The 23,724-nt window shown below is 38.3% G+C and overlaps 1 protein-coding gene across 5 annotated transcripts in view; it reads right to left on the bottom strand.

The window, feature by feature from the left end:
- Window positions 1–19,023, bottom strand: part of LOC132152778 (ras-associated and pleckstrin homology domains-containing protein 1-like) — a 64,524-nt gene extending 45,501 nt beyond the window's left edge. For all 5 annotated transcript variants that reach the window (XM_059561655.1, XM_059561657.1, XM_059561656.1 and 2 more), the window contains exon 1: window positions 18,743–19,023. The gene's annotated coding sequence lies outside the window, so the exon portion shown is untranslated. The remainder of the gene's footprint in view (window positions 1–18,742) is intronic.
- Window positions 19,024–23,724: the final 4,701 nt, after the last annotated feature.

Here is a 23,724-nt window from a genome sequence, read left to right as displayed (position 1 = left end):
AAAAAATAAAGCTCGTTCTAAGATTGGTCACTATGACGAACCAGAGGGCAGAATAGCTCATTAGCATAATAACTCATAATAACTCATTAGTTTGCTAAGGCAACCCTCACTTTTGCTCATACTTATTTTTGAAAACCTACAACCTTACATAATAAACACAAAATGTCTGACCTATACTACCATTTAAAAGTTTGGTGTCAGTAAGATTTTTTATTATTGAAAAGTGAAAAGTGATGCATTAAAATGATATAAAGTTATAGTAAAGATACATAATGTTACAAAAGATTTTCGAATAAATGCTGTTTAAACGTTCTATTCATCAAAGAATCCTGAAAAATAAAAATCAATTAAATCAATCAATCAAATAAAATATGATGCAGTTTTCAACTGCTGAACTGGATGCTTCAATTGTTTTTAACAATATAATAATATGATAATAATAATAAAAGTTTCTTGAGCAGTGAATCAGAATATTAGAGTGATTTCTGAAGGATCACGTGACACTGAAGACTGGAGTAATGATGCTGAAAACTCAGCTTCACCTTCACAGAAATAAATTACAATATGAAATATATTAATATATTATTATATTTTAACTTAGGCCAATAAGTAACCACCCAAATACCCATGCAACCACATCAACACATGAAAAAACAACACTTTTACATAAACATGTTTGCACTTGGCAAAAAAATAGCTGAATAGTAAATGGTGGCCACACCTTAGATGTGGCTACGCCTGCTTTTGCAGAGATATCTCATATTAACCACCAACACAGCACATTATTTGATTCTTGTAAAAAATGTGAAATGGCTCTAGTCACATATGAGATCCACATGAAGAAACAAGGAAAGTACAGGGGCCATTTAGACTCCAAAATTGCTCTGGCCAGTGACACAGATGAACAAACACATTCAAAAATATGACTCAACCACCACCCACTATCATCTCCAACAAAAGCCTCTCTGTGTGCTTGTCTTTTATGGGAGAGTAATGCTCCGAGTGGCTCAATTCCCATGACCACATGTCTTTTCTACAAAGAGTATCCCAAAACTGGCCACATGGACAGCAAGACGGTCGCCCCACCTTCCCTGGGCTTTAACAAAATCGGGTGGTGCTTAGTGTTAGCATGGCCACTGGTGAAAATAGCATCAGTCAATAAGGATATAAAAGAGACAACAACATCTACATTACGATCATTGCAGGAAAACACAAAAAAAAGAAAGAATGGTGTTAAAATGGAGCTGGTGGAGAAACAAGACAAAGCAGGAACAATATTGGTTGCAGCCATTTCCTCCTATACAAAAATAAAACTGTATTCAGTGGCTGGAGTGATGTTGTACAGATGAGAAGAGCTGCTAATGGACACCAGCAGAATGTTTCAGTTTTTCAGAGTAGAAACAATACCAATGCAAATGTACGAAATGTAAAGACTTCATCACCAACAGGGATCTCTTCCTGTTTTTCCCCTGGTTGGAACAGAAAGCATGAGAAGATAACTCATCTATATCGATCTCTCTGCAGGCTGTTATCTTTTAATCTTATCTTGAACACTGGGATCTGCCTGCAGACATGGCATGGTGATATGAGGCATTATTCCACATCATCTCTCAGAATAAGCCAGTTACAATATAGGTAACCTACAAACATGCCCCCGTTGAAACTAAAGCACAAAGAGAACTGCAGATTCAAACATAATGGACATCTGTCATTCTCAAGTTTATCAATCAATCTGTCTATCAATTAAGAATGTCCATTAGAGATTCAATTTATAAGTAACAGTCAACATTTGATATTTAATTGTAAATGTATTTAAATAATGATTAGCTTATTGGTATTGGACAGAATTTTAATATTGCTTCATCCCCAGCATCTCACACACACACACACACACACACACAAATCATGATGATTTAGAAATGAAATTGAAAGCAAAGCACAATGACAAGCTATTCGATATTGGGAAGTGCCTTAGGTGTGAGTGTGATGAAGAGCCATCATATGAACTCCAACAGACCTGCTTTGAAATTCTATCCCATATCCAGGAGGAGAGAGCACAAATCCATGAGCCATCTCCACTCTCAAACCGCAGCAGTAGTCTTTATCTCATTTAGTCTATGGTCTGTGTGTGTGTGTGTGTGTGTGTGTGTGTACGTCTGGGATTAATCGCAGAGGAGCTGATTGGTTTCTGTGCACCGTAATTGGTGCCACTGGAGGATGGGATTGATCCATTTCAGAGCACACACACATGATGTGTATTAAGAAGCACGCAATAGTAACAATGTTATAACAGCATCTCTGACCCAAATATGACACCAGAAAGGAACATTTCTAAAAATGTACTCACACTGTAGATGAGTTTGTTTCTTCATCGAAACAGATTTTGAGAAATTTACTTCACTTGTTCACCAATTTTAGCTAATTTTCATTTTGGGGTGAACTATTCTTTTAAGGCTCTGTGGTGGGAGTTGCTTATGGGATTGTTTTATCTGCAAAAGATCCTTTAAGATGCACTCAAAATAGAAGATAAAAGAAGTACCTTTTCAGTGTGAAACCATCAAACTCCTGTTAAGTTTTGCTACAGTAAAAATGACTAGGTTTGCTGATCTATTGTGTGATTGAATCTGAACTGTCATTATTACATTATTTACATTTAACCAACGCCACACATGTTGTTACATGACTTAAGAGGAGTTTTACATAAAGGACCAGTACAGTGTAGGTCAGTGTAGTGTAGATCATACACATATGACTTAATCTTCACATTAGTTTTGTCTTGTGCAATTCCCAGATCTAGCCAGAAGAGGTTGTTTTTTTTATTGTTTTTTTTTTTTAGAAAAAATGCTAAACATATTTGTGCAGCAAAATATATTTTTTTAATTAAATAGCGCATATCCACTTGTCTGTACACACTTTTCTTGATATCTTGAATTAAAATAATGAAATAAATAAATAAAAGGCTTCAATGTTAAATATTTAAGTTTTTTTTTTATTCAACAAGAAATATAAATTACTAAGGAAAATGTGAAACGAAAGTCAGGTTTACATCACCCTTCCTGGACTTCGAGGACACCTTGCTATATAGCTGACTCCTGAAGATGAGATCTGCTATGTCAGACATTTAAACTCCGAAAGCACACCCTCTTTAACCACCCACCGTGAGTCTGGCTCTGGGACAGTGTTAGAAGGGTCTAGGTCATGACGACACAAGGAGAGGTGGATCCTCATAACACACAAACTCCAAACATGGGCTTTAAAGAAGGTCAACTAGTCTAATAGATGCTTTATTTAAATATAATAACATACTTCATATTTAATATTAACACATTTAATATTCACAATTATTATATTTAAATATTTTCCAAAATTATGTCTAAAATAACAACAAACTTGACAACAGAATGCTTGATCCAACTTCAATGTGACAATGCCCACTTCTAGGGCCTGATTCACCTACTCTTACTAAACACATCAAGACTTTTGGGCCCAACATGTCATTTCTCCATTACAACATTCAGACAGTTTGGACATTTCTTCTGAACTTTCGCTTTAATCTTAAATCTTTCTGGCAGTTTCCCGAGAGCTTCCACAGAATGACCCCTTTGACCAACAGAACAAGCAAAGTATAATTTTTCTGTCAATAAACAGAAGTTACGTTAAAGTGTTAATCTGAACAACCTTCAATAATTTCCTATATGGAGATCCAGGAAGATTTGCCTCTCCTTTACCTAAGTGCTGTCAGAGCGTGTCAGAGGGAAAAACGGCTGGGATGCAATTATGTCTCTCTCCTTGCATTACGCCAGCTGTTGCAGGCATGTCATAACACGATCAAATGATTTTCTGCACAGTAAGGAGTTCACTCTCAGAGCTGGATAATGTTACTACACCCAGTGCTGTGAAACTTTGAATTATGAGAGAAGCTTGCATCTCAAGAAGACAAAGTCTCAAACTACAGTCAAGCTGCCATTTTGAAGTTGTTAATAACTAAAATAACTAAATAGATTGCATTTGCAGAGGCAAAACAATAAGCATGTCAATTATCAAATTAAACTTTCACAGCTGTATGACACACAATTGATAAAACTAGACAACATTCATTTAAACAACAGTGACCAACGGCAGCATTTAACAAAATCCAACTTTCAATTAAAAATTCGAATTAATCATTTTAAATGTGTTCATTCACATAGACTGTCCAAACAAACCAATTCACTAAAACTCTTTTCTCTATTGATCACTCTATCTCAGAAAAATTTAAAAAATACTGCCACAATATGTTTATTCCCATTTCTTGGACAAGAATTTGAACTTAACCAGCTAACAGTGCTCACAGATATTGAGCCAGTAAAATAAATGTTGTAATTAACCAATAAACAGAGAGCTGGGAGGAAGACCATAAACCTGGATCCTGAACTCCATCCTCTCATTCTTCCCCAAGTCCAGCACACACTCAGGGGGAACACAGCAGAACGCTTGGCACACCACGAAGCATCAACATTGGATGAGTGAACAAAAAGCAAATGAGGTTAGATTTTCCAAGCACAGATTTCGACATCATATTAACTCACCAGAAAGTTATTCATACTCTTTTCTATTCAAACACTTTTCTTTTTATGATTTGGCTTTCTGGTAAGTTCACAGTTTTACTGCTGAGAGATTACCACCTTTTATGAATCATCTATAAAACCAATAACAAACTGGGTTGCGTGGCTACATCCACGTAAAGACAGAACAACTTGTGACGCTCAGATTGCACTGACAAGGCCACGCAGAGATTTGATCAAGCTGAGATTGGGGAACACAGATAAATATGCAGCAATCGTGCAGTCAGAGACAGGTCTGCCACTATTTGCGCGAGAGAGCCCCAGCCGCGCGCGCACGCTCAACTTCACCGTCTTCAAACAACACGAGCGCTGTCTTGTTCTCTCTCCCTCGCGCATATTAATCAAAATCAATTGACACGATGGTGTCGAACAAAAAAAAAACAAATATATCCAGTGATGAAATGTTTTCTGTGTTGTCAAATCTTGTGCGATATCCTAAACTGCAGAGATAATTATACAATCCGTGCCGCATATGTCTGATTCGCAAACTAATGATTCCTTTGAACCGATTCAATTTAATGAATTAAACAACTGACCTGTCCAACACTGAACTCACGAGACGTCTGAATTGGTGTATAAAAATATTCTGTAACACTTTACAATAATGTTCTATTTATTAATCTATTTAACTACATTATTTAACATTTACTATTACTAAACTGCACTTCTACAACATTGTTAATGTCAACATTTAGGCTATAGCCTTCATTGTTGAAATCAAAAGTTGTACAGTATTTGTTAACATAGTTAATGCACTGTGAAGTAACATTACCAAACAATGAACAGCTGTGTTTTTATAAACTAAGATAAACAAAGATTAATAAATAAAGTAACAAAAGTATTGCTCGTGGTAAGTTCATGTTAGTTAATATGTTAACAATTTAAACCATATCCTAAAGTTACAAACAAATAATTTACTCTAATTTAAATAATACTCTGATGTTTAAATCATTTAAAATGAGAATGTAAGTGTGCTCACCCCATGTTTGTTTGTAAGAAAAAAATAGATTAGATTTCATATCGCAATATATATCGCAGAAAAATAAAATATCGCAATGTCATTTTTTCCTAATATCGTGCAGCCCTAATGCAGAGGCATTAACAGTGGGTCACTAGTAAGATGCTACTTTGGTCACGCTGAATAAAAATATCACAGTAACTCTTGCTAATATCTAAATCATCCAAAAAATTACCCACTCTCTTCTTGTTGTGTTAGAGAACTCACTAGAGTCCAACACTTACACTTTTATGCTTATGTTACTTACCGTATATATAAATTAATTAATTAATAAGTGTGTGTGTGTGTGTGTGTGTGTGTGTGTGTGTGTGTATGTATGTACACTACAGACCAAAAGTTTGGACACTTTTGTTTTCAATAAAGTTTTCTTTATTTTCATGACTATGAAAATTGTAGATTCACACTGAAGGCATCAAGGGCTATTTGACCAAGAAGGAGAGTGATGGGGTGCTGCGCCAGATGACCTGGCCTCCACAGTCACCAGACCTGAACCCAATCGAGATGGTTTAGGGGTGAGCTGGACTGCAGACAGAAGGCAAAAAGGCCAACAAGTGCTAAGCATCTCTCGGGGAACTCCTTCAAGACTGTTGGAAGACCATTTCAGGTGACTACCTCTTGAAGCTCATCAAGAGAATGCCAAGAGTGTGCAAAGCAGTAATCAAAGCAAAAGGTGGCTACTTTGAAGAATCTAGAATATGACATATTTTCAGTTGTTTCACTTTTTTGTTATGTATATAATTCCATATATAATTCCACATGTGTTAATTCATAGTTTTGATGCCTTCAGTGTGAATCTACAATTTTCATAGTCATGAACATAAAGAAAACTCTTTGAATGAGAAGGTGTGTTCAAACTTTTGGTCTGTACTGTATATATATATACACACACACACACACACACACACACAGTACACACACAAATATATATTATACATAGTAATATATATTCTTTTTCCCTCTCTTTGTTTGTAATTTGTGCTCCTCAACATTTAATAAAAAGATGAGTGTAGAAATACAGGGGAGTTAAATTATATTAGTAAAATAAATGGAATCAAAATAATAATAAATAGTACAGTAATTGATTATAATAATTATTATTATTCCATAATATTCCAATTTGGCCTAAAAATATTTTTTCAAGCAACAACTAAATACAGCTCGGCACAAAGAATCCTGAAAAAAACTATTTAGTAGCATAACTTTTTACAACACTGATAATAAGACAACATTTTTATTGAGCAGAAATCTGCATATTAGGATGATTTCTGAAGGATTATGTGACACTGGAGACTGGAGTAATGACTAGTAGACAGGGAAAAAGAATTAAAAATTGTAAATGTAAAAAATAATATTTCACAATATTACTGTTTCAATTTATTTTTTATCTGTTAAATGCAGCCCTGGTGAACTTAAGATCTCTTTCAAAAACATCCCAATCATGTAAGATCTCCATCCCAAACCTTTGAATGGTATACAGTGTATGTTAAGGTGGTAGTTACTACAGATCATATTCGTGCAGTTCCAAAGTGCTTAACAAAGCTGAGCGTCACTGGCTCAATGCACATGAGCAAAAATAGCTAATTTTAAATCATAAACTTCTGAGGGTTCCTGCACCAAACAAGCAACTGGCATTGAGACTGATGGGAATGCTTACGGATAGCTTTTTTTTTCTGGTATAAGCCTTCTTGGTTCAGACAAGCTGGTAGTCCCATTCCAAACTTACTTAAATGGTACCAATGTTGCCAATGTTGGGCCTCTATGCAATGCCACCAGCATAGAAATTAGACAATGCATCTTGCCAATAATATACATCATTAATGTGACACAAACATTAACAAGACTGATTACATAAATATTTTGGTATAATGTCCACTGCATGATACACTTAAAGTCAATGCCATATTTAATTTTTCACTAATGAATCGAGGATTTATTGTTTTAAGATCCTAGATCACAATGTCTAATTAAAAGAAATTTACTGACCGATTCTTTTACTGACTGGTTCACTGACTGATTTCATACATAGCTGTGTTTTATGTCTCTTGTACCACACTTTTTTCTAATATAATAAAACAATACAGCTCAAATCAATATTGTGTATTAATTTGGTAAGTGGCCATTTAGAACCAGGATAATGTACAGTCAGCAGGTTGTAACCACAAAACACACCTATACTTCGTATTGTGGTCCTGATTACTCCAGCAGCCTTATTTTGAAATGAGCTGCTGATTGTACATTACCCCTTAATACAGTACCTCATAATAAGAATCACATGTACTGCATTTCTGAAGCATTCCTGAGAAATGCAAGAGCAGAGAAACTTTTGTAAGTTATGAACTAAAGGAGGACAAACAGCACAAGTTGAGAGTGTAACATCACACTCGTCTGATGCTAGTCCTTGAGCAGAACTAATAGAGCTCTGGTTATTCATTCCTTCTCTCCCTTCAGTCTGTGTCCTATCTCAGAGGGACGTGGGAAAGAAGGCTGTCAAGGTCAACTATGTCCATAAAATCTTGGCAGCAATGTAATGTGACACTTAATCTCATTGACTGTCAGTGGCTAAAGGAGCTCAAATGAAGGCTGTAGCCTGTCAAAAGAACCATTCCACTATCTGTTCTGTGGTATTTTAAACAGATTTAAAATAAAAATCCGTCATCATTTACTCACCCTCATGTTGTCCAAACTTGTATGACATTCTTGCCAAGTCATATGGGTTTGCAATAACATGAGGGTGAGTGCTTGAAAGAATTTTGATATTTTGGGTGAGATATGGTTTTAGATTTTTAGCAGAATTTCAGGCAAACATTCAAAGGCAAAAAGGTCTATTTTCAATAGTATAGCAATGTTATGAAGCACAGCTAAGACAAATCTCACTTTCAGAACAAACAGCTGTCTGTTGGTCAACACACCGTATATGTTACACACACCATATACATGTTACCAGCCTGTTGTGAAATCTGCATGGGGAAATGGAAATCTTTCATCCTCACGCAAAGTTCTAAAGCGCATAGATTTCTATTGAAATTACTGGACTTTTATCCTTTAAAAATTTGCCAAATAATGGCAAATGTGACTGTTTGCCTGAGTCGATAAAGAAATAAATAAGTGAAATGTCAGCAGGCAACCCTCAAGTAACGCTCTGAGGTGTGGATTGTGTTCAGTCCGCCATGTATAAAAATGCTGTTTATATCAGATAGTGGTGCAGGCATGTGCTCTAAAAGAGGCAATTAAAAGAACTTAGCTCAAATATTAAATGATCAGGGTATTACTATAAACAAATTTCTATTGCAACAATATGCCTCACATAAATTGTTTAACCCAGAAAGTTTTTCAGGCTCCTTAGCAAAAGCTAGGGGTCAGAGAAAGACCTCTGCCTCTCAAGCTAAAAAGGGTCTGTGAAATTTAGTTTGATGGAGTCCTGACTTAGGACCAGTGTTAGGTGTAACGTGTTATTTTAATTAAATTAATTATCCACTGAAAATGTCAAGTATGTAAATATTGTTAATTTTTAGGCAATTTAATTACAGTTACTTATAAAGTAATTGCATAAAAATGTCAACAGTTCTAAAATCAATATTGAATTTGAAATCTATAAATCAGGGATGGAAATTAACTTTCAAAATCTACCAGCTACTCAATGTTTTTACCAGCCACTTTCTTGTTTTTAACCGACAATGTGTAACTGCATGTTAAAATTAATACTACAAGATCTACAATACTTAAGCAGTTTATTTAATCTCAAGTCTCAATGAAATACTGACATTTTCTCTTTCAGTGATGCTCAAAAATGCTGCCCATCTAGGCAGCTTACTAGGTTTTGAAACAGCCAACTCTTGCTGAAGCAGCTCATTCTCTCAACTCCGTAGCCCAACCGGATGATCCACTGCACTCAACTTTTTTAATGCACAGAAAAGTTTTTGTACGCATTAATAATGTTGTATTTCATTCCAAAAGAAAGGATTCACCAATATAAGTGAATTCTTTTTTTTTTTGTGGTTGAGGGAACACTTTGGTAAAAGTCCCCTGTTCAACACTATCACTGAAAGAAATCTCGGCGCGCAAACGTTTTTACACGTCTCGTCACGCAAGAGCTGTCAAACATGTGTAGTAGGGCTGTGCGATTAATCGAAATCGAAATAAAATTGCGTTTTGAGTGTGCGCAATTTCTAAATCGCTTTATAGTAGGGATGTTGCGGTGACGGATATTTTCCACCGGTTAATCGATGTGTAAAGAAACCGGTAATCCCAGTGTCACCGGGGTTGCGTGTCGGGGATTTCGGGTGGCCGAAAATGCGGTCGTGCAGACGTGCACACGTCTCAATTTACTTTCACTTTAATTAGCTGCAATTCAGTAGCATTTGTTTGAATTAAAACAATAAGACACTCGCTTGTATTACACACATCTTTATTGCAAAATGAATAATAACTTAACACACCATGCAAAAACTAAACAAAAGCACTTATGAAACACCTTTAAAGTGCATTTATTAACAAAACGAACCACTGCACACATCGTGCAAGTATCAAACAAGACTCGTTAAATAATTATAAATATTCGTTAAATAAAGTGCCTGCCTTTTTCAGCAAAAAAAAAACACCACACAACCATCGAATATGAAACGAACGAACATCAAAAACTTCGTTAAATAAGGTAGCCTACCCGAATAATCACTGGACACTTAAGTGCAAAATTAAACCAATATAAAAATTAAACTCACGTTAAGCTGTTAAAAAAAGAGGTAGGCCTATTAACTGCATACACCATACAAAAAAATTATAAATAGGCTAATGAGAAACAATAAACGAAAAAACCTTCATTTTAACTTGCAACAGTTCGCTTTGAAACCAGATCTTCCGCCATCCTTTGCCAGTTAGCTTGCCTCACTCTCCTCAAATGATAAATGAAATCGGACACCTGCTGCTTTACTGCGGCGCTCGTTCTGCTTACGCTAAATTACGAAGGCACGTAGTCACTAACTGAATTAAGTGCTTTATTGCTATAGGCTAAAACTTCAACACGATGGGGACGGTGCCGGTGGTCAAGTGCTATGACCGGTAGGTGGGTTAAACACCGTGTATCACCGGTAACACCGACTATCGCAACAAGCCTACTTTATAGCACGATTTTCCGTGGCCCCGGGCTCCTGCAGTATGTTAACTGAACCAATCAGGATGCAGCGCGCCTAAGTGGAGCACGAGAACAGAGCAGACTGGGCATATGCCTAACTCCAGGTTCACACACACTGTCTGTGATGCGTAGCCTTTTTTTCTTTTTCGAGCCCATGTTAATGGAACAGAACGTTCACACTGCACGCAGCAAAAAGATGAGAACAGAAAAGGTTATAAATAGAAAGATGCGAAAAGATTTAATATGATCTGAGCACACGCATCTGGTTTTGTTAACAGAGCAAAGAAAATCTGCCTGCGAGCGGATAGATTCGCGCTCGCGCATTATTTTAATGTGCTTTCGCATTACAATAATGCGCTCTCGTTGCTGCTTCTGAACCGCATACACATAACTTACTGTATATGCACTGCAGACGGAGTACGTGTGAACCTTGAGCAATAAATATTTTGGGCAAAACATATAACACCTGAGGCACCGCGACAGTAAATAAATAAATCCCTGAAAACGGGTTGTATTTTATTTTTTTATTATTATTTTTTGCCATATGTCTAGACATTTTGTTTGACATCTTTACTTGGTGATTATTTTGACTTATGTCTGTTCTAGAGACATGTTACAACTTTTTGATAAAGCTCTCATTGGTTTTCTTTTGGAAATATGTTTCAAATTTATACTGAATGCATTTATGACTGTAAAGCATGTCTCTGTGTGTCAAAATCGTGATTAAAATCGAAATCGCAAAATTGATCAAAAAAATTGTGATAGGTTTTTTTTTTGTCCATATCGCACAGCCCTAATGTGTAGTGATACAATGTTGTTTCTACAAACAAAAATGAACAGTGTAACAACTTACTAGCCACAGAGCTAACTTCTGAAAAAGTACTTGAAGACTGGAAATAAAATGCATCCCCGGACAGCACTTAGACACGCGACCGATAATACTGTTTGTTAGTTTGCTTATTATGCCGTTAAAAACAATAAGATAAACACAAACTGTCCATATGATCTAAAATGTTGCAGAATGCTGGAGGAGAATGAACTTACCGGGGTTTGACAGAGATGTGACAGTATGCGGAAATTTGTACGCGATAAAGTCAACTCTTCATGCGATCATGAGCGCGTGCTATAAAACGTACTGTAAATAACCAACAAATATATCACTCCGCCATTATTACTTACTTCAGCTGCAAACACTGTAAGGTTACTGGGAACAACGCAGCCGTTTCGAGCCCGGTTTACACCGCCTTTCTCCACGGAGCTGCTTGGATGATATTACACTTTATTGCGTGTTGTACACACACCAGGGATGGAATTAACTTTCACAGTATGCTATTTTTATTTACCCGCCACAGTGGTCGGTAGGTGAAGCGAGTTTTCCTGCATGTGGCTGGTGGCAGGTGCGAATTTCCATCCCTGCTATAAATGTATGGTCTAAAGGTAAAACTGAATGCAGTGTCTCTAACCTTCTGCGCACCGGCGCATTCACCTGCAGTTTTCCTGATGACAGTCTACTTTTATGTGTTCACTGACAATAACAACAAAACCTTTGTAAAATAAACAAAACAAACAGGGAGCGCTTTCTGCTGTTTTGGTCTCTGTGAACTTCTTTCTAAAACTTCTGAGGAATAAGACGGAATTTATCTCTGAAGAACAGCACAATCTGATGTGGCTTTATTCAGTGAAGGAGATCACTTCTGTAATTTATTACAGTAGTTAAAGTGTTATTTTTTATATAAACTTGTATGTATTTTACTAGTTGGCCTTTTCCTAAACTATCTGGCCAAACTGAAATGTGTGAAAGTGAGTAAAATATGCTGAAATATAATATGCATTCATACTGTATATATTATATAAGCAACTTAATACATAAAGGTAAAATGTTATACAAAACGAGGATGTAAATATTCGCATTTGCTATATTGAGATATAAAAATAAAGTAATGGGAATGTTTACACTGCAGCATGATGAATGTAACCGTCTAGGAATGTTTAGATCAGAGTTTACTGATCTACTATCAGATGTCAATGTTTATAGTGTGCTAAACACTAAGAATTTAGTTTATAAAAAATATTGAATATTGCATTTGTGGTAATACAAAAAAAGCATATGTGCATGAATGACATCACGTTGTTTTTTGTTTGTTAAAGAGTGGACAAAATTAGTATTTTCAAAGAAGGTTAAAGTATTACAGCTAAAAGGTTAAACTATTCCATGTTTAACTCAAACTGAAAGAATTAAAAGTTTAATTTCTTTGCATCAATGCTTATAGGGATTTCAATTAACAATTCAAATAATTAAGTTACTTTTCAGAGAGAGTCATTTAAATAGAGAAAAGTAATTTAAATACAATACTGAAGATGTAATTAGTAATTAATTAACTAACTTACACAACACTGCTTACAACAAATACGTTTTTGGGAGCTAAAAATTGTTTGTTTTTTCGAATAGGATTTTCCGAACACTTCCCCCCTCTCCATCTACCACTAGTCAAACAGAAAGTCCCAAACCCAAACTAACAACATTGCTGTGCTGGTCAAGATGTTTAAACACCAAGAGCAATGTTTTTAAAAGAACACAGTGTCACAATACTTACACTTTTCAGTGGAAACAAACCAAAAAATGACTTGTTTTTAATGCAAATTAAAGTGAAACAGAACAAAGTATTGCACCATTGGGCGACAACTTACACAACTCCCTTTTTAAAGTTGGCGTCAAATGAAATCTGTTTTCTAAATGTAGGTATTGTAAATTTTATAGTGAACAATTCCTCAAGCAATGAGTTCCATTTGTATTTATTTTTCTGACCTCATAAACAAAATGTCTTAACTTGATTTTCCAGGGGCACGGCAGACTTCTCAATGGTGATGTATGCTGGACATCTCCATTCATTTGATCTGCTTAAGCACCTTTCTAATCGACTGCAAACTGGCATTCATATATGCTTCCATCCAATAGACAACCAATGGACAGAACCAAGTCCACACCCGTTTTCCCCCAATAATATATATATAACCTTTATTTAAACAGGAAAAGTCCCATGATGTACCCCCCTGGATGTACGTCACAATATGGAAGAAAAGATCTCCCACCATTTCTGTTTCACTGCGACTTTGCATTGTGACTGCAAATTAAGTGTATGGATGCAACAAATCTTCCTCTCCAACAGTCTGCCTTTCACACACACAGATAAAACCATGCCTGGTGGCAGCTGCCAATGTTTCTAAAACAACACTGGATGAGAGGCTGTAAACACTTTTAATCTTTTACCCAACATAGGCAGGTTACAATGTAAGCAGTACTGTCAGAAGTGAAGCTAATGCAAGGGAACAGAATCAGCCATTGTTAGACCACAGTTCACATTGTGACGATCCAGTATGAAACGCCCCGTTGATTTCCTGAGGGGTTCCACCTGGATGCTCTAATTAGTCTGTCCTTTAAAAGAAGCCCGTGCTTGTGCATCGGGGCTCCATGTTTATTTTGGTTTTGTTGTTGTGACTTCTGGAGACATACATCACGTTGGCTTACATTGCATTACGTCCCATGCCATTTCATGCATACATTGTACTTTACACTACTGATCTGACTGATGCCATTTTACACTTGTTTGGTTTAGTTTCGGTTCTTTTGATTGTTAATAAATTTCGTGTTAAAAGTAACCGCTCTGTGTGTCCCTTTCCTTTGTTACGGCCTTTTGGAGCCACAGGTCGTAACAAATGGGGGCTCGTCCATTTGGTATTTGTTCGTGCTAGCGTCTTTCGGAATTTGGCGTAATCAATGGTTAGCGTTTGGGAGAGGAAATCTCATTTGAACTTGTGACGTCATTTTCGCGGAACGGGACACACGTGTGGAGAATTGTTTGGTTGTTGCGTGGAAGCTCATCGACTGGTAAGTTGACAGTGCAATATGGTTCTTCTAGTTTGGAGTTTTCCCCGGTGAGGTATAGCAGCATGTTTCCTTTGAGACATGTTGGTTATTTTTTGTTTTGGTAGTGTTGCGGAGAAAGCGGGTAGTAGCAGTTGACTCGGGAGCACATCCAGGGTGTTGAAGGTGTCGCTGGTCTGACCGGTAGCATTCTTCACCCACTGGGTTGAAGTGCATAAATACCCCCCGCCTGTAACCGCATGAAGACCAGGGATAAGGATAGATAGGTTTTTTTTTCCTCTCCTCTCTCTCTCGCGCTGAGGAAAGTTAGTGGGGAATACTCCGAGTATTTGATTGCACTTCTGGCTTTTTATTGGTCTGTTTGTTTTTCTGATGGCGGATATTAATGCATTTTTAGAATCTCCTTCGTATACATTGCTAGGAAAATGTACGAAGGAACAGCTGTTAAGAATTGCTGACCATTATGAAATAGATGTCGTTGATAAAAAACGCAAGGAAAGTATTAAAGCTGAGTTGAAGTTAAAATTGTGTGAAAGGGACATTCTGAGTTTGGATAAAGATTTAGTTATGTCGGTACAAATGCAGTCCGATTCACCATCTGTATTGACGTTTGAGCAGCAAAAAGAATTGTTGCTGTTGCAAATGGAACATGAAAGATTGAAACAACATTCTGAACATGATAGGTTGGAGTTAGAGAAGGCGAAAATTGAGGTTGAAGTTATGAAGTTAAGACTTCTGAAGGAAGGTAGGGAAGATTGAGTTACATTTGCAGTGAATTCAAAATCACTTCCCGCTCAATCGTAAAGGCGTTATCTCAGTTTATGTCTATCTTTGGTGTTCCTAGGGTTATCCAGAGTGATCAGGGAACTAATCTTACTTCCCATTTGTTCCAGCAGGTTTTAAAACAGCTGCATGTAAAACATCACCTTGCGACTGCATACCATGCTCAAAGCCAAGGCGCACTGGAGAGGTTCCATCAGACTTTAAAGTCTCTTCTTCGGTCGTATTGTGTGCAGCTGGATCGAGACTGGGAAGAGGGATTGCCCTGGTTGATGCTGGCGTCACGAGAGGTTGTACAGGAGAGCACTGGCTTTAGTCCCAATGACCTTGTGTTTGGTCATAAGGTTCGTGGACTTTTGGCAGTGCTCCAAAATCCGGTTAAGATATCCGATTCTCCAAAAAATCTAGAGGCTTATGTTTACGGGTTTAAACAACGATTGGTTCAAGCGCGAGAGTTGGCTAAAGTGAAATTGGAAAAACAACAAAAAATTATGAAACGCTTATTTGATCGTACCGTTGAGCGTCGTGCTTTTGAGCCTGGAGATCAAGTTTTGGTTCTGCGTCCTTTGGTGTGCTCTCCGTTTGAAGCCAAATTCGATGGTCCGTACGTGGTGCAGCGGAAAGGATCTTGACAGAATCCCTGTCTTAAGGGGAGGGGTGTGACGATCCAGTATGAAACGCCCCGTTGATTTCCTGAGGGGTTCCACCTGGATGCTCTAATCAGTCTGTCCTTTAAAAGAAGCCCGTGCTTGTGCATCGGGGCTCCATGTTTATTTTGGTTTTGTTGTTGTGACTTCTGGAGACATACATCACGTTGGCTTACATTGCATTACGTCCCATGCCATTTCATGCATACATTGTACTTTACACTACTGATCTGACTGATGCCATTTTACACTTGTTTGGTTTAGTTTCGGTTCTTTTGGTTGTTAATAAATTTCGTGTTAAAAGTAACCGCTCTGTGTGTCCCTTTCCTTTGTTACGGCCTTTTGGAGCCACAGGTCGTAACAACATTGATGTGAACATAATACAAAACCAAACACGCCTAAATAAAATACCGGATCACAATGCAAAGCTCAACAAACCATGTGTACAAATGCCCTGCATGAGTCATGGGTCACCCTGCTCCACCTCTACATGTTTGCAGTATGGTGGAGACAGAGGGTTCATTACAAATCATTCTGATGACAAATCAGGCTTTGGTCTAAGGTCTGTTATCCAAGGGAGCAGACATCTGTACTGATTGCCATTCATGAGCCAACCCGATGACAGATCACAAACACCTGACAATACATTTAAGCTGCTACACAGCAGAGCAGATGTCACTGAAATGAGCTGATTACTGTTGGCACGAAGTCCTCCCTCACTCACGAAACATTAGCAATATTACACTTGAAGATTAATGCACACGGTTGACCTACTCCTGCCCCAACAAAGGACGTCCTTTCGTCCGAGACTCGTGGGATGCTATTAATTTAAATCATTTCACTCCATTTCATCCTAGCGGCCTGTTTCCTCTTTGTCTGTTCTTTTTCTTCATCCTAAAGAGCCTCGCAGTCATCTCCAGTTTCAGTCCAGAGTCGAGGGATAGTGGGCACAGTGTGAGCTGTCAGATTGCTGCTCATGCTGCAAAGGTCAGCAATACAGAGAGAACCTTCTGGATCTTAATCAGGACTCATTTGTGATCACTTAGAACAAAGAATCTGTTAGGCAGAAAAAGATCCAGGCTGCTAGATTCTCTGCATCTGGACTCCAGAGTCCTCACAGCCAGCTTCCACCCTTTCACAATCACCTGACGTCATTCTGGTACAGGAGGCCAGCTCTAGAAAGAGGAATCCGGTGGGGATGGACACTGGCTTACTTCTGAACATATGCTGGGTAATGAAAACTAATTCTATGAATAACACTTACTGTGCATTTTAAGGGAAAGGCCTTATAGAAACAGCAACAATGAGGAGTAAACATCCCATTGTAATTTTTCTATTAAAAAAAAAAGAGGGTATATTTTATATTCTAGAATATTTCCTGTAATGATACACATTTCAGATCTGCGCTCTTCCAATCTACCTCAAGCCTCTGACGTAAACAAAGATGCATTTATTAATACATGTGCAAGATAATCTACTCACTTAAGGACATTTGTATATGGTAGTAATCCACAATCTACTGCTAAAGCAGCCTAAGAGTCATAAAGACATGAGATTGGATTGGAGTTCTCTAACCTTTTTTGGGGGTGGAATTTGCCCTAATGGTTGCTAACATGAATTTTAGAACAGTCTATAGGAGACACAATTTAAAAGAACTGGTTTTTATTTGAGTACATTTTAAAATATTATTTTTCCTGACATGACCCGGCTGAATTTCAGCATCATTACTCCAGTCTTCAATGTCACACAATCCTTCAAAAATCATTCTAATTATATGCTGATTTGCTGCCCAAGTAATTTTACTTATTATCAAAGTCGAAAACTGTTCTGTCACTTTTTTTTCATTAGAGCTCATAGAGTTCTTACTGACACTTTTTATCAACTTGATGCATTCTTGCTAAATAAATGCATAATTTTTTTTTCTTTAGTTGTAAATGCTGTAATTCAGTTTAATTATTTATGTTGGCTTAATTTTCCCCCTCCCCCCCAACTTTCTTAAAGCCTGAAAAATAAAATGTGTGAAAATAGGTCTCCACTCTATGGGCACCAAGACTGGCACTAAACCCACAGCTGTTATAGCAAAGGGTGGAGCCTGAATATATCAGTGTGTGTGTGTGTGTGTGTGGAGGGGATGGGATGGGAGATCCAATTTGGCAAAAACACCAATAATGAGGCTTGCATTAGATCCAGCAATGCTGGAAAGCTAAAAGGCTTATACCAAATGAAACATCTGAGGTTAAACATCTCAACCACCCTCAAGAGCAGGAATAACATAAGATACATCCAGATAAATGGAGATGCATTTCATCCTCTCTTTGACACACTGATTAATTTCACCTCATTATTCCAGATTCATGCCGCAATTCCTACTGCAAAACCTTACAAATCAGCATCTTCAAAAGATTCCATCACTCGCTTCAGTATTTTATTATCGAATATAACGTTTTTTACACACTGAAATCAAGGGAGCAACCCTCAGATTCAGACACTGAAGACACTGCACAGCTGTCTGAATTTCAGGGCTGTTCCCTGGATTTTCCTCGGTGTATGCCTAGATAATGAGCTAATAATACACCGCCAGCTTCAAATACACAAGCCATGCTTGTGATCCGCTCATTAATATCTTTATTTCAGAATGAGGTCGCATGCAGCAGCGAGTATAAATAACGAGTAAGCGCTTACTGTCGCAAACCAGCCGACGGTTCTGCGGCTTCTGTCTTGTCCGAATGAAACGGTAACAATGGGGGAAAAAAGCCAATGATGTGTTGCGCAAATCCAGCGACAGAATCCCAGCTCCTCTTCCACCTAGATCGGGTTTTCGCTGCCCGTACCGATCTCTTATATTTGATGATGATGTTGAGACGAGCGAGCCTCCCGTTTCTCTCCCTCTTCCATTCCCGTTCCGAGCGACGGACCGATGCGCGTTCCTGCCTGACGTCTCCGTTTCCTGTTCAGCCCCGAAATCCAAGTGATTGCGCCCTACCCGTTGTGACGTCATGCAAAGCATAGGAAATACGACTCGCTTGCATTTGACACAAAGGTTCTCCCATTGAAATTTTTGCATATGTACCAAGTGTGCCAACCGTGTAATGAAATGCATTAGGACGCACTTACTAGGCTATATAGGACATTTTCGGGGCGCAATCTAAATATTTATCTAGCATAGTGACGTTTCGGCGTCCCTGGCTATCTTACACATGTTTTAAACTAAAGTTTTTATGACGTGATTATGATATTTAAATCTAGAGTTCAGGGGTAGGCTAAATAATAAAACCTTTTTTTCTCTATTCAATCTTCTATTGTGAAAATAATACGTAGGGTATCTTCAGTGAAAAAAAATTAAACGTGTAGGCTACACTACTGTTCAAAAGCTTGGTCAGTAAGATTGTTGTTAACAACAATCTTACTGACCAAGCTTTTGAAACACCCCAGTTCAGACATTTATACAGCTGTTTTTATAACTGTTAATAATAAGAAGAAATATTTCCTGAGAAGCAGATCTGCATAACAGAATGATTTCTGAAAGTTCGTGTGAAACTGAAGAATGGGGTAATGATGGACTAATGATGACTGTTTTCTGTATTTTTTTTTCATCAAAGAAGGCAGCCTTAGTGAGACTTCTAGAAAATCTTATTGACCCCAAACGTTTGAATGGTTGTGTATTTTTATGGAACATGTAACCTTTTGTATCGACTTCTTTGGTGGAACTCTCTAATCCAGGGGTCGGCGACCTACGGCACGTTTACCAACAGTGCCACGCAGAGGGATAAGCATCTCGGTTACGTATGTAACCTTAGTTCCCTGAATAGGGAACGAGATGCTCCCTTTCATAGGTTCACTTCAGTGCTGCGATGACGCCATCACTATTGGAACGCTATACCAAAGTGCCTGACGTACCTTAGATAGCTGGAACACCAAGTAAAGTGTTATTTGTAAACATACAAATAACTAATCAGACCTACGCCACTGAGCTGTCCGTTCGACATAGGTCCTAAAAGCCCTTACTTGGCAGAGACTCAGGCTATTTGACCCCGCATTAGCAGGGGAGAAGGTCTCTAAGGCTACTTGCTAATTAAATGGATTTGAAGCGACCAAAAGGATGGCCTGTTAGGCCCTCCAAAACGGCCCTCCAAAACAATTGATAAGTCCCAAGAAGGAACTCGTGCTGGGCGAAAAGGCCTAAGCCATCTTGAAGCCAGCATAAAACGGGGGACTAAAGGGTGATGACCGACTGAAACACCTCCCACAAGAGCATGCTCTGCAGATATGGCCACTACATACACCTTAAGAGTGGCAGGGATAAATCCCTCGGAAAAATGCCTTTGAAGAAATTCCAGCACTGAACTGATGGGGCAATTGACTGGATCTAGAGAGCGTTGTCTACACCAAGAGGAAAAAAGTTTCCACTTAAAAGCATATAAGCGTCTCGTGGAGGGAGACCTATTTATAATAGTGTCGGTGATCTCAGCCAAGAGACCTGAACACATTAGCGTACCCCACTCAGGGGCCACACCCATAACCTCCATAAATCCGATTGAGGATGCCAAATCATGCCCCGAGCTTGTGTCAACGGATTGTTTCTGAGGGGAACCTCCCATGGAGGGCCAGCTAGCAGAATGACCAGGTCCGAGAACCACAACTGAGTGGGCCACCACGGGGCTACCAGCAGCAAGCGCTCCACTCTGTTGATCATACTCTGAACAGAATTACTGGGAGCAAACGGACAGGGGGAAAAGCATAAAGATTGGTCTTGGGCCATTTGTCGGCCAGAGCATCTAGACCTAGAGGCGACAGGGGAGACAGGGAAAACCAGAGCGGGCAGTGTGTAGTCATGCTCGAAGCAAACAAGTCCACTTCCGCTCGGCCAATCTGCATTCTCCCTTCTCCAGTCCTCAGTTCAGGTGACCTGGGACATAGACTGCCCTGATCGACAGAAACTTTCTCTGAGCCCAAAGAAGAACAAGCCTCGACAGCCTATATAGGGGGTGGGAATGTTATCCTCCTTGCCAATTGAGATACGAAACAACTGTCATGTTGTCCATCCCGACTAGCATGTGACAACCCCTCAGCTGAGGTAAAAACTTTTGAGAGCCAAAAAAACTGCTAGCATCTCCAAATGATTTATGTGCCAGCCATGGTGCGCCTCTGTCCAGAGCCCACTAACTGGACGACCTTGATGCACTGCCCCCCAACCCGTAAGGGACTTGTCCATAGTGATCGTCTTGCGATGACTCAACTTCCCCAGCTGGACTCCTTTTTGAAGGAACTGGGGTCTTACCCACGGGCTTAAAGTATGAAAGCCCTTGCATGTCAATGTAATTCTGCGAAGTGAATGAGAATGAAGTGGTATGTTCTGACTCTTTGCCCACCGAAACTGAAACGGTTGCATGTGGAGCAGGCCCAACTGAACTACAGGGGATGCTTACGCCATCAGACCTAACAGTCTGAGACATAAGCCAACGTGCACTAGGCGCCCTGTCTTGAACTAGTGCAGGCCACCACCCCAAGAGTGAGGGCTTTAAAGGCCATCATAAACGGGCCATCCTCGCATGATCCTTGGATTTTTCCTAGAACTCTGAAGGCTGGAACACGCAGAGTATCTGAGGGAGTGCTCGTCATAAGGACTCAACCTAAAACTGCCCAAGGTGCTGTATGCTGACACTGCCATCGAGCTAGGTGGGCATAGCTTCAGCAACCGGATCCCGCCTTTTTGCCTATTTTCGATTGTCCAGGAGAGTCGCTCGGTGACGCGCTGTCAAGACGGCGACGGCCCATTCTGCAGACTTCGAGCTCTTCAGGAGTCTACTGGTGATGTCACGGACACTACGTAAATGTATTCTATACCGTCTATGGTGGCAGAACTGACAAGTTTATGAGTGTTACTTTTTGCACAGTTTGATCTCAGATCTCTGTGTGGGAGTGGTGTGTGTGTGTGCGCACATGCATCAATTAAAGCAGCGCATTAATGGTGATTAAACTAAACTGTTTATACATTGGCCTTGTCACACACACACGGCACACTATATCTGTTATTCACATTTTTTGGCGGGGGGGGGGTGCACAGTGGTTAACCAGAAATTTTTTTAAATGTCATGCCGAAAAGGTTGCCGACCCCTGCTCTAATCAGTTTAATTAACTGGTAATGCATTTCTATGTGATTCCACAGGGGGTCATACAAAATATGTTAGTAGTTGAGGGGTTCAAAGGTTTATGAAATAAGAATAGATGAGTATGAAGACAAGAAGGTCTGAAGCCTAACCACATCAAACAAGTGTGACTCATCAACACTATTTGAAACTGAGACCACTACAATCTCACCATAACCATATTTCTGTGGTCTTCATCACTGTCTCTGTGCTAAGTGAGGAGACTATAGCGTGTGCATTCTATTAGCAATGCTCTGCATTCAGTGTACAGGACTGACCAAAGATTATATTTGGTTAGATACAAAACATGCCATAGAAAGTGAAAGTAACAGCCTTGTGTGTGAGCATTAAACCAATCAACAGCTGGGGCCAGTTGCATAAGATTCCAAGTTAAGACTATCTTAAGAACTAGTTTGACCTACTAGAATTTGCCAAGGGGAAATCAGTCCTACTTTTCCAATACAATTGAGACCAATCCACCTTTTCATAACTGAATTTAAAAAGTTATGACCAGTCTCAAAGACCTTTTTTTTTTTTTTGATGACTAACTTTTTAAGACTGGTCCAAACAATTTATGCAAATTGCCCCAGGTGCTAGATATTATGTGTATATTCTGCCATTTAGTGGTTAAATCTGTTACTACATGTGATTTTCAAAGCTAGTTTAATGATTTTAGGCAATTAAAACACCAATCAAGTACATTTTAGAGTATATATAAAAATTCTACACAAACACACTAAGGCCTGGTTTCATAGACAGGGCTTAGCCTAAACCAGGATTAGGCCATAGTTCAATTAGGACATTTAAGTAATTTTTATAAACATGCCTTAGAAAAAAACATGGTGGTGTGCATCTTGAGACAAAATAAAGGCACTGATATATTTTAAGATCAATCAGTACAAGTTTCTTTCATTTGAAACAACTCAGACTTGCATTTTAGTCTAGGACTAGGCTTAAGCCTTGTCTGTGAAACCGGGGGTAAAATTTAAATTGTTGATAATCAAAGCATTTTTTTTAAAGAATTAGTAATTTGTAATCCTTTCCTACTTGGACATCGTTTTCAATTCAATTTTAGGACAGGATGTACATTTTTTATTAATGAATTATAGTAGAGAATGCAACAGAGGTGTAAAGAGTATCTGAAAAATATTTCTTACAGTGAAAATTGCTCCACTACAAGTTAAAAGTCACCAATTTAAAAAAAAGAAAGAAAAAAAATCCTTGTGTAAAAGTCATAGAGTATCTGATTTTAACAGTACTTAAGTATTTAACTCATATAGGCTCAGAGATGCACTAGTCAAAGAGATGTGCCAGTGAAACACAAGAAAGATTTAATTTGTAAGAACAGCGATCACATTTATTTTATAATAGCAAAATAATACTGAACACCTAAATAATAATAATAATAATAATAATAATAATAATAATAATAAAAATACAATAGTAAAATAATCCTTCAAAAAATGTCTTTTTAGTATAATGGATAAATAAAATAATGTTAAGATTATTGTTATTATT

The sequence above is a fragment of the Carassius carassius genome, chromosome 11 (genome assembly GCF_963082965.1).
Source record: "Carassius carassius chromosome 11, fCarCar2.1, whole genome shotgun sequence".
NCBI classification, from domain to species: Eukaryota; Metazoa; Chordata; class Actinopteri; order Cypriniformes; family Cyprinidae; genus Carassius; species Carassius carassius.
The sequence above is the reverse complement of the archived record's forward strand: the minus strand, read 5'-3'. Positions and strand labels throughout refer to the sequence as shown.